We start from the raw sequence: 11,926 nt of genomic DNA on the forward strand, positions 1-11,926 counted from the left end.
CTGGGAAGGTGGCTCAGTGGTAGAGCACTTGCCTTGCATGCCTGAGGCCCTGGGTTCGATTCCTCAGCACCACATAAGCAAAAAGAAAAAACCCGAAGTGGTGCTGTGGCTCAAGTGGTAGAGCGCTAGCCTTGAACTGAAGAGCCCCATGACTGGACCCCCCCCCCAAAAAAGGCAAATTTAAACTGGGTGCTGGTGGCTCACGCCTGTAATCCTGGCTACTTAGGAAGCTGAGATCTGAGGATCATGGTTCAAAGCCAGGCCAGGCAGGACTTAGGCAAGAATGTCCGTGAGACTCTTATTTCCAATAAGCCACCAGAAAACTAGAAGTGGCACTGTGGATCAATTAGTAGAGCACCTTGAGCTGAAGAAGCACTGAGGGACAACGCCCAGGCCCAAAGTTCAAGCCTCACAACAACAAACGACAACAACAACCAAAGTAAATTTAGGATATCTCTGATATAAGTCTCAGGCTACATTAATATGGATGCACAATTCTGACAACATAGTAGAATGAAATTTGAGAATGTGGATTTAAGGTTCAATATAATACAAAAAGAATCACAGTTATTCAAATGTCTGATAGCTGATCACTGTAAGTTTCAATCCAGACTTTAATTTTTTTAGTTTTAGCAAGGATTTAGTCTAAAAAGGTTAAGGTAGGGAGAAATAGAAACATACTCTGAACTAGACACCTAAGATCTGAGCATTGTGGTTCAAAGTCAGCCTGGGGAATAAAGTCCATGAGACTTTTACCTCCAATAAACCATTCAAAAACTGGAAGTGACACTGTCTCAAAGTGGGAGACCACTATCCTTGAGCAGAAGAGCACAGGGACAGCAGCCAGGCCCTGAGTTCAAGCCCCACGACTGGCAAATAAAAAACAAAAAAAAATAAAATAAATGAACATTTTTATACCCACAAAGGAAATGGGATTCAAGACTCTAAGAAAGGGGCTGGGAAGGTGGCTCAGTGGTAGAGTGTTTGCCTTGCATGCCTGAGGCCCTTGGGTTCAATTCCTCACCACCACATAAACAAAAAGAAAAAAGCTAGAAGTGGCGCTGTGGTCAAGTGGTAGAGCGCTAGCCTTGAGCTGAAGAGCTGAGGGACAGCGCCCAGGCCCAGAGTTCAGGCCCCACGAACGGGACCCCCACACACAAAAAAAAGACTCTAAGAAAGCCAGGCACCAGTGGCTCATGCCTGTAACCCTAGCTACTCAGGGGACTGAGATCTGAAGACAACGGTTCAAAGCCAGCCAAGGCAGTGAAGTCCATGGGACACATCTCCAATAAACCACCAGGAAACCAGAAGTGGCACTGTGACCAAGTGGTAGAGTGCTCACCTTTAGCTGAAGAGCTCAGGGACAGCACACAGGCCCAGAGTTCAAGCCTCATGACCACCCCTAAGGACTCTAAGAAACAGGGTTTTGGACTTTTATGCATAGTCATTCCATACCTTCCTATCTGTAACAACTAAAGCCTTATACATTCAGATGGGCCCAATTAAATATACTGTGACCCTTAAAAATCCTAAATCTTTCCTCTAAATTTTCTAAGAACTTTGGGCCTTTAACACATAGTATTTTATCATTTATATTCTGCCCTAAATTCTAAGTAATTTTACAACTCTTATGATTCCTCTTCACCATTTTCCTTTTAGTTCTCAACTGAAATTCTCTAGAGTTCACATTTCTCAAAATTGCAATGTCTTTTCCTCAATTCTCCCTCAGTATCAATGGTGACCTTTCTTTGTCCTTTCTTTTTTCTTTTTTTATTTTTTGGTCGGTCGTGGGGCCTGAACTCCGGGCCTGGGCGCTGTCCCTCAGCTCTTCAGCTCAAGGCGAGCGCTCTACCACTTGAGTGTCAGCCCCACTTCTGGCTTTTTCTGCTTATGTGGTGCTGAGGAATTGAATCCGGGGCCTCATGCATGCAAGTCAAGCACTCTACCACTGAGCCACCTTGCCAGTCTCTTTGTCCTTTCTTAAATAAGAAGATTGATTTATTGAGTCTAAGAATGCACATCTTGAATTCAGGACTTCATGCTCTCACACAGCTATTCTGCTCATAGCTGGTGCTCTACTATTGAGCCATGCCTCCAATCTATCTTCCTAACTTTGTAAGAGTTGAATGACAAGGCAACAACCTTCCTGCTAAACTGATACTTGCTAGACAATTTCAGACTTTAATGGCTTCAAGCTCCTTATCTACCTAAATATATATATAACCTTCACCATAAGCTCAAATGTTACTATTTCTAACCAAGTGCTGAATTCTCACATGCAATCTCACAAGCCAATCTTCATACAGAAAATTGATGTCTTCCTTCTCAGCTTTCCTGAAAACTTAGTTATAATAAAATGGCTTTTACCTCCTAAACCTCAACTATTCCAAACAAGTCTCTTAGAACTAGTACCTTCCTTTTCACTCCCAATCAATTCAGATGTTTTGTATTGTTGTTAGTAAAATGAGTCCCTTCCCATAGCTTATCCACTCCTTCCCTTCTCCACAGCTTAGCATGCTCCCTTCCTAGGCAGCACTAGGCCATGTAGTAAAGGCAGTAAATAATCAGCCTCCAACCCCCTTTACCTTGGGATGGCACTCCTCTGGGGCAGCTACCACCATAAAAAGCAGCAAGAGCCCCTTAGAGTGACCTTCAGGTCGGGGCAGTTGTAGGACAGCAGCCATAAATCCTAGTCCACCATGATGAAGCCCTTGGCCCACATGTCTACACCAGGGTCTCTACCTCTCAGTACCTTCTAGCCCCTCCTTAAACCCCCTAGGTTATATAGGTCACCCCAGACAAACAATAGCCGGTGCTTCTTCTCACTGCTCCCTTGTGAGAAGGTGTCTTGTTAGGCCCTTTCCCGGCAATAAACCTTTCTTTGTTCTCTCTCTGTACGGGGATGTCTGCATGGTTTTCTTGCAAAGTCTAATTAATCTTAAGTTTGCTAACAGTTGTTAATACTGGGACTTGTTCAGGGCTTCCAGATCCAAGCCTTTTCTGCTCATGGTTGGTGCTCTACCACTTAAGCCACACCTCTGGTTCCAGCTTTTTGCAGGATAATTGGAAATAAATCTCTCATGAACTTTTCTTCAAAGGCTAGCTTTAAATCACAATTCTCAGATCTCAGCCTTCTGAGTAGTTAGGATTAGTGTGAACCACAAAGCCCAGCTCAATTCAGATCTTATGCTTCCTCAAACATCTTTTTTGTTTTTTTTGTCGGTCGTGGGGCTTGAACTCTGGGCCTGGGTGCTGTCCCTCAGCTCTTCAGCTCAAGGCGAGTGCTCTACCACTTGAGCTACAGCGCCACTTCCAGTTTTCTGGTGGTTTATTGGAGATAGGAGTCTCACGGTCTCTCCTGCCCGGGCTGGCTTTGAACTGCGATCCTCAGATCTCAGCCTCCTGAGTAGCTAGGATTACAGGCGTGAGCCACCAGCGCCCGGCTTCAAACATCTTTCATAAGCCAGATGTCCTCAAAGTCTTCCATAAACCAGCCACCATTAGTTCATGCCTATAATCCTAGATACTCAGGAGGCTGAGATCTGAAGATCACTATTCTAAAGCAAGCCCAGGAAAAAAAAGTACCTCCAATCAAACACCAAAAAAGCCGTGAGTTGAGCTTTAACTCAACCTTGAGCACCCAGGCCCCAAATTCAAGCCCCAAGACTGGCATAAAAAAGAAAAAAAAAATCTTCCTTAGAAATCCAAATATTAGGGCTGGGAAGGTGGCTCAATGGTAGAGCGCTTGCCTTGCATGCATGAGGCCCTGGGTTCGATTCCTCAGCACCACATAAGAAAAAAGAAAAAAGCCAAAAGTGGCGCTGTGGCTCAAGTGGTGGAGCACTAGCCTTGAGCTGAAGAATCTGAGGGACAGCACCCAGAGTTCAGGCCCCACGACCGGACCCCCCCCAAAAAAAAGAAATCCAAATATTAGCCGGGAGCCAGTGGCTCACCTGTAATCCCAGCTACTCAAGAGGCTAAGATCTGAGGATCACGGTTCAAAGCCAGCCCAGGCAGGAAAGTCCCTAAGACTCTTATCTCCAACTAACCACCAAAAAAGTGCAAGTGGCACGGTAGAGCAACAGCCTTGAGCTGAAGAGCATAAGGACAGCGCCCAAGCCCCATGATGGAAGGAAGGAAGGAAGGAAGGAAGGAAAGAAGGAAGGAAGGAAGGAAGGAAGGAAGGAAGGAAAGAAGGAAGGAAGGAAGGAAGGGCCCAAATATCCACATGCAGTTTGACATAAATCCATCAAAGAAATGGAGTCTGAGGGCTGGGAATGAGGCTTAGTGCTTGCCTGGCATGCATGAACCCCTGGGTTCGATTCTTCAGTACCACATAAACAGAAAAGGCAAGAAGTGGAGGTGTGGCTCAAGTGAGAGTGCTAGATTTGAGCCAAAGAAGCTCAGAGACAGTGCCCAGGCCCTGAGTTCAAGCCCCACAACTGGCAGAAAAAAAGAAAACCCTCAAGGATCCCAGGACCAGAGTTCAAGCCCCAGGACCAGCACAAAACAGAAACAAAAACAAAACAAAATTTTAAAAATGCAGTCTGACATCTAAGGTCTTAAATCTCTCAAACTTTGCTTTCCATTATGTGACTCTCTCTGGTAACAGGGGGAGTTTGTTTGTTTTCTTGTTTTTTCTCAGTTGTGGAACTTGAACTCTGGGCCTAGGCACTGTCCCTCAGCTCTTCAGCTCAAGACAGGTGCTCTACCACTTTAGTCACACAACCACTCCCAGCTTTTTCTGCTTATGTGGTGCTGAGGAATCAAACCCAGGGCCTCACGCATGCAAGGCAAGCACTCTACCACTGAGCCCCTTTCCCAGCCCTCTCCAGTAACATTCTATGTCTTGGTATACTGTATCACTTACTCTGCAATCTTCATTTCCTGGGCCACACATTGACTTCATTCAAGCACAAAATGAATGAATGGGGAAAATGGATGATAGCAGCCCAGGCAGGAAACTCCTCAAGTGCTAGCCTTGATCAAAACAACTCAGGGACAGCGCTTATGCCCGGAGTTCAAGCCCTAGACCAGCACAAAAAAAGTTTCCTTGCAGCATCCACCATTAGTCTGCACATAACAAGATTATGGGAAAAAATAATGAATTTAATATTCAAAATCTCTTCAGGCCAGGCACTGGTGGCTCATTCATACCTGTAATCTGAGCTACTCAGGAGGCTGAGATCTGAGGATTGTGGTTCAAAGCCAGCCGGGGGAGAAAAGAGACTCTCATCTTCAATTAACTACCAGAAAACTGGAAGTGGCATTATGGCTCCAGTGGCAGAGCTAGCCTTGAGCCAGAGAAGCTCAGGGACAGTGCACAGGCTCAGTGCAAGCCCCAGCACTGGCAAAAAAAAGCAAACAAACAACAACAAAAAAAAAAGCACCTTGGTGCTAGCACAAAACAAATTTTTTTTTGGTCAGTCGAGGGACTTGAACTCTGGGCCTGGGCGCTGTGCCTCAGATCTTCAGCTCAAAGCGAGCACTCTACCGCTTGAGCACCAGCACCACTTCCGGTATTCTACTGGTTTATTGGAGATGAGCCTCACAGACTTTCCTGCCCAGGCTGGCTTTGAACCATGATCATTATCAAATCTCAGCCTCCTGCCGATGCCTGGCCAAAAATATTTTTAAAAAATGGGTTGCTGTTGAATGGGGGGAGGGGAGGATGGGAAGGGGAAACAAAGGAGGAGGCCACAATGCTTGACAAGAAATGTATTCACTGGGGCTGGGAAGGTGGCTCAGTGGTAGAGCTCTTGCCTTGCATGCCTGAGGCCCTGGGTTCGATTTCTCAGCACCACACAAACAAAAAGAAAAAAGCCGGAAGTGGCACTGTGGCTCAAGTGGTAGAGCGCTAGCCTTGAGCTGAAGAGCTGAGGGACAGCGCCCAGGCACAGAGTTCAGGCCCACAACCAGACCCCCCCCAAAAAAAAAAAAGAAAAGAAATGTACTCATTATCTTGCCCATGTAATTGTAACTCCTCTGTACAGTATTTTCACAATAAAAATAAAATAAATGGGTTGCAGTATTTTTTTGTTGTGGTTATAGGACTTGAACTCAGGGCTGGGGGGGGGGCTGTTCCTAAGGTCTTTTGCTCAAGGCTACAGCTCCACCACTTTAAAGTCACAGCTCCACTTTAAGTCTTTGAGTGGTTAACTGGAGATTAAGAGTCTCCTGGGACTTTTCTGTCTGAGTTGGCTTTGAACCATGATCCTCAGATCTTAGCCTGAGTAGCTAGGATTGCAGGCATAAGCCACTAGCACTGGTAGCTGTAGTATTTTTCACCAGAAACTTTTCGCAACAAAGAATACACCTGTGCTATTAGCTTGTATCTGCATAAGATGCTTACTTTTACATCCTCTTTGGAGGGGCTCACTCACAGCTCAGGAGGCAGGTTAATATGCATGTTCAGAATCAAAGACTATAACAATTTTCAGTTGCCAGCACCCTATTACTGCCAGCCCCATATTATTATTGGAACATTTCAAATTTTCTGATGGTCTTTACTTAAAATAACTTCAACAATTAGAAAAGTAAATATTGTGTGTGCGTGTGGTGTGTGTACTGGCACTCCCTTGAACTCCCTGGGTGTGGTCACTCAAGGCTGGTGCTCTACCACTAGAGACACAGCTCCACTTCTAGCTTTTTGGTGATTAACTGGAAATAAAGTTTCAGGCCTGGCATTGGTAGCTCATTCTTGTGATCCTAGCTACTCAGGAGGCTGAGATCTGAGGACCAGAATTGAAAGCCAGCCCAAGAAAAAAAAGTACATGACATTCTTATCTCCAATTAGTCCCTAAAAATGCCAGTATCTCCAATTAGTCCCTAAAAATGCCAGAAGTGGAGCTGTGGCTAAAACTGTAGGGCTGGCATTTAGAAAAGATTAGGGACAGGCCCCAAAAGCTCTGAGTTCAAGCCCCAGGATAGGCAAAAGGAAATGCTGTCTCACAAAAAATAGCATGTAAGTCATTACTGCCTAGACATAGATAGGGTATTAGCTTTATTACAGAAAAGAAAACTGATACAGAGCCTAGTCCTCAGTTACAGAAAGAGGGTGTGAAATTGAGTCTCCCGCTTCCAGTGAAGCATTATTTACATCTGGTTTCCACCAACTGCAATGGAAGAATAGCCAAATAAATCAAGAAAGAAAAAAAAGTAAAAAGTTTAAAGGAATAGAATAGTAATGTAATAGGAAGCAGTCATTCCTAACAAAACTTATGACTTCAAAGTAGAATACTTAGAAACTAGAAGATTAAAATGAGCTGAGACACAAGAAACTGAACCTATTGCCAAGGTTTCTGGAAGAAAAAGCAATCTGTCTTATCAACTATGCAATGACTACCAGAGAATGACTACTTGTTTGTCAATTAAAATGAATATAAATTCTTAAGCAATCCTTAAGTTTGTGCTTTTCAAAACTAAGCATGTAGGGAGGCTTGACTGAAGTGGAGCACCTGAGTGGCAAGCTCAAGGCCCTGAGTTCAGCTCCCAGTACTGTCAAACAAAAATACAAAGCCGGGCATTGGTGGCTCACACCTGTAATCCTAGTTACTCAGGAGGCTGAGATCTGAGGATCAAGGTTCAAAGCCAGCCCAGGCAGAAAAGTCCATGAGATTCTTATCTCCAATTAGCCATTCAAAAAACTGGAAGTGGTGCTGTGGCTCAAGTGATAGAGCACTAGCCTTGAGCTGAAGAGCTGAGGGACAATGCCCAGGCCCAGAGCTCAAGCCCCATAACTGACAAAATAAAAATAAAAAATAAAGCACAGGTGCTGGTAGCTCACATCTGTAATCTTAGGAGGGTGAGATCTGAGGATCAAGGTTAGAAGGCAGCCCAAGCAAGAAAGTCCTCCAAATTCGTTTCTCCAATTAATCACAAGAAAGGCTGAAGTGACAAATGACACTGTGGCTCAGATGGTAAAGCTCTAGCCTTGAGCACAAAAGCTCAGGGAGCCAAGTGCCAATGGCTCATGCCACTATTCCTAGCTACTTAAGCAGCAGAGAGAGCTGAGTATTACAGTTCAACACTAGCCCAGGCAGGAAAAATTCATGAAAACTGTTTCCAACTAACCACCAAAAAACAGAATTGGAGCTGACTCAATGGCAGAGCCCTAGCCTTGAGCACAAAAGTTCATAGTGCCTAGGCCTTGAGTTCAAATCTCAGGAACAGCCCATACAAAGCACTGTGTATGGTAGTTCTCCCATCCAACATAAATACATGTTGAAAATAAAGGCCCTCTAAGGCAATAGAAAACTGTATTTCAGGGGCTGGGAATGTGGTAGAGTAATAGAGTGCTTGCCTAGCATGCATAAAGCCCAGTATCACATAAACAGAAAAAGCTGGAAGTGGCACTGTGGCTCAAGTGGTAGAGTACTAGCCTTGAGCCAAAGAAGCTCAGGGACAGTGCCCAGACCTGAGTTCAAGCCCCAGGACTGGCAAAAAAAAAAAAAAAAGTAATGTAGTCTTTGACTTATGTGTTCCTCTGTACATCACCTTTATAATAATGGGGGGGAAAAGGGGAAAGGGCTAGAATTGGCTTAGTGGTAGAGTGCTTGCCTAGCATGCATGAAGCCCTGGGTTCAATTCCCCAATACCACAATAAACAGAAAAGGTGAGAAGAGGTGTGTCTCAAGTGGTAGAGTGTTAGCCTTGAGCAAAGGAAGCTCAGGGACAGTGCCCAGGCCCTGTGTTCAAGCCCCAGGACTAGCACAAAAAACAAAATATTTCCTTTTTTTTTGCCAGTCCTGGTTCTTCAACTCTGGCCCTAGGCGCTGTCCTGGCTCCTTTCACTCAAGGATAGCCCTCTTACCACTTAAGCCACAGTGTCAGTTCTAGCTCTTTCTGTGATTAATTAGAAATTAGAGTCTCATGGACTTTCCTGCCCTGGCTGGCTTTGAACCATTATCCTCAGATCTCAGCCTCCTGAGTAAATAGGATTACAGGTGTGAACCACCAGTAGCTGATTATGTTTCAATCCTTTATAATGAAAAATAATTTTGCAGCATGTAGAAGCTGTAAGGAATTGTTAGTGTGGCTAATGTGGGAGAGCAACACCACCAGCCTTCAATGACAAAGTTCAGTGAGCTCAGAAGAAGCCCTGAGTTTAAATCTCAGTACTACATACACTCAAATAAAAACTCTGGTTATAAATTGTTACTAAAACTTTGATTTTTAATATCTCATACAAATATAGATAACAAATACTTCACGCTAGAACAATCCCAACATTTTCCTACTACACCTACATTTAGTCTATCTAGCTCACTGTTAAATTATCAAGTGATATTTCTGTATTTTTTTTTCTTTTAGTGTTGGTCTTGGTGCTAGAACTCAGTACCTGAGTATTGTCTGAGCTTTTCTGCTCAGGCCCTGTTTTACCACTGGAGCCACAATTCTGCTTCCAGCTTTGTTGGTCTCACAACTTCCACGCAGTCTGGATTTGAACCCTGACTGTCAGATCTCAACTTCCTGGGTAGCTAGGATTACAGGTGTGAGCCAACCAGTCCCTGGGCACTGTATACTTTTTTTTTTTTTCCCACCGGTCCTGGGGCTTGGACTCAGGGTCTGGGCACTGTCCCCGAGCTTCCTTTGCTCAAAAGTAGCACTCTATCCCTTTGCCACAGCACCACATCTGGCTTTTTCTGTTTATGTGGTGCTGAGGAATCAAACCCAAGACTTCATGCCTCCTAGGCAAGCACTCTACCACTAAGCCACATTGCCAGCCAGCCCCTGTGTTCTTGATGCTTGTTCTCCACCACTAATATTACAGCCCAGAATGTTCAACAATCTGAACCATCTGAGAGGACTCATCCTCCCTACAATTCCTGGACCATTTTTCATAATTTGTAGAGGCTAAATCATGCATAGTACAAGGCAATGTAACCAAAGAAACTATACATAATTTGATACTAAAATTCAAGCTGATCATACATACCTCTTCTATTTTTGAAGACCAAGAGTCTTGGATAACAAAAGGACCAGTGGATTTGGCAAAGTCTAGTGTTTACTTAGAAATTTTGGTCCACATGCCTAGGGTTATTTTAACTGCCAAATATGGAACTGGTCAAGGAATTACTATCCTCTTCCAGTGTAGATACTCTAATGACTCCTAGAGCCAGGTACTTGAACAATGCTAACATAGTATGAGGTACGATGCCTTGAACCTACAATCTGTATCTCACCCCAACTTCATAGGAGGTGACAACTTTCTCATCCCAGCTTCGATGCACGTGTTGTTTTTAAAGAGGGCAGAGTCCCCAAAACTCCGTTAAAATAAATTAGTTGTCTTGTGGGGGGAGGGGGGAGGGAATCGGTCTATGCGGAGAACTAAAGCAGCATAGGGCCATCTTTAGTAGTATGATTTTAGAGAAGCAAGAAAAATTCGATCAGATTCGACTAACAAAATTCACGCAATCTAAGAAATCTGTATTCCCTCTGTTCTTCCCCCCCCCCAAAAAAAGTGGGGTGTGAGAGAAAAAATCCATTCCCTAAAGCACTCAGGCATAGGGTCAGCAGGAAACCACCTGAATAAAAGGGGGGGGGGGGACGAAGGAGGCGCGCACGAGATAACCCGAGTACCCGAACGCTGAGCATCGGGTGAGGGAAGCGGCGGCTGCCTTCAAACCCAGATTCCGTTTCCGTGCGCGGAAATGGTGCCCGGAGGCCGCTACTTTCGCCTCCGCGTCGATCCCGCCGCTCCCGCGGCCGCCGCCGCCGCGGCCTCCTTCCCCTCCCCCACGGGCGGGGCGGCCACCGCGTCCCCACTCCCAAGGCCACGGCCAACACGAACAGCAGGCGAGGCAGGTGGGCTCCGCACCTGGGCACATCTTCTCCGGGAAGCCCGCGGCTCCGCTCCCCGTGGAAGGCTCCACCGGCGCCGCTTCGGGAGCTCCGCGTCCTCCTCCTCCTCCTTGCTTCGCCACCCGGGTCTCCCCCCCACCGAGCCCCGGCCCCACCTGTACCCCCCTCCCCCGGCGGCCCCGGACCGGACCGCGCGCGCCGGCGCGGCCACCTCCCTTCCCACGCAGCCTCCCCGGCGCTCACCTCGGAGGAGAAGGCTCGGCTCCTCGCGCACGCACCCTCCGCGGCGTAGGCAGCCGACGGCTAGAACAATATCTCCGTCTCCGCCGCAGCAGCGTCTCCGACACCGGAGCTCGGGCCCCGGACGGTTACCGCGAGCCGCGACGCTCGCGCGCGCGCGCGGGGAATGTCCCCTTCCGACCGCCACACCGACCTCCCCGCCCGGCCCCCGTACACACCTCCAACCAACAGCGGCGGCGGGTAAGGCTCGCGGAGGTCAGCAGGAGAGTCGCCGAGGGTCGGCCGCGGCGGGGTTCTCCGGGCTCGCGCCGCCTTCTTCCTCCGACAAACCCCAAAAGCCTCAGAAGCCGGAGAGCCGCGAGCCGGTCTTCCCCCTCCACAACCACCGCTTCCCGGGCGCCAAGCAGTGCGGCGAGCGACGAGGAACACGGACGTCCCGCCCCCTTTGCCGCCGCCCCCTCTTATTGTTTTACCCCTGCCGACAGGGCCGGGGAACCCCCCAGAGCGGCCCCAGCCAATCACGCGCCGCCTCCGCCAGCCCCGGGCCAACCTTCTCCTTCGCGTCCCTCCGCGGAGCACGCGCAGTACGCAGCCGCGCTCGCGCACGCTCGCGCCCAGAAAGCCGGGGAACCGGAACCGGCCTGAAGCCGGGGCCGGAGTCCGCTGATTTGACGTCACAAGGAGGCTGCCTTTCTCCTGCCTCGAGGCTTGTAGCCTCTCCGCCCTTCTTCCAGGTGGCGCGAACCCGAGCCGGTTCGCTGCAGCGGCGCGCTGCCTTTTGCAGATCCAGATTCCTGGTGTCGTTATTCGTGTCAGGAAGGAGGGAGCTCCGTAGCCTTTCTGAATTAGGTTGTCTGCATGTTGCTGCCCTAGTCAGACATGA

General features: G+C 47.4%; 1 protein-coding gene across 5 annotated transcripts in view; it reads right to left on the reverse strand.

Annotated features, from left to right (window-relative positions):
* The window catches only part of G3bp2 (GTPase activating protein (SH3 domain) binding protein 2), a 36,691-nt gene extending 25,218 nt beyond the window's left edge, over positions 1–11,473 (reverse strand). The window contains exon 1 of one of the 5 annotated variants that reach the window (XM_013020199.1): positions 11,262–11,473. The gene's annotated coding sequence lies outside the window, so the exon portion shown is untranslated. Of the gene's footprint in view, positions 1–10,819; positions 10,841–11,046 lie in introns of those variants that run through there. The other 4 variants (XM_013020194.1, XM_013020200.1, XM_013020195.1 and 1 more) reach the window with 4 other exon arrangements.
* Positions 11,474–11,926: the final 453 nt, after the last annotated feature.

The sequence above is a fragment of the Dipodomys ordii genome, unplaced genomic scaffold (genome assembly GCF_000151885.1).
Source record: "Dipodomys ordii isolate 6190 unplaced genomic scaffold, Dord_2.0 Scaffold49, whole genome shotgun sequence".
NCBI classification, from domain to species: Eukaryota; Metazoa; Chordata; class Mammalia; order Rodentia; family Heteromyidae; genus Dipodomys; species Dipodomys ordii.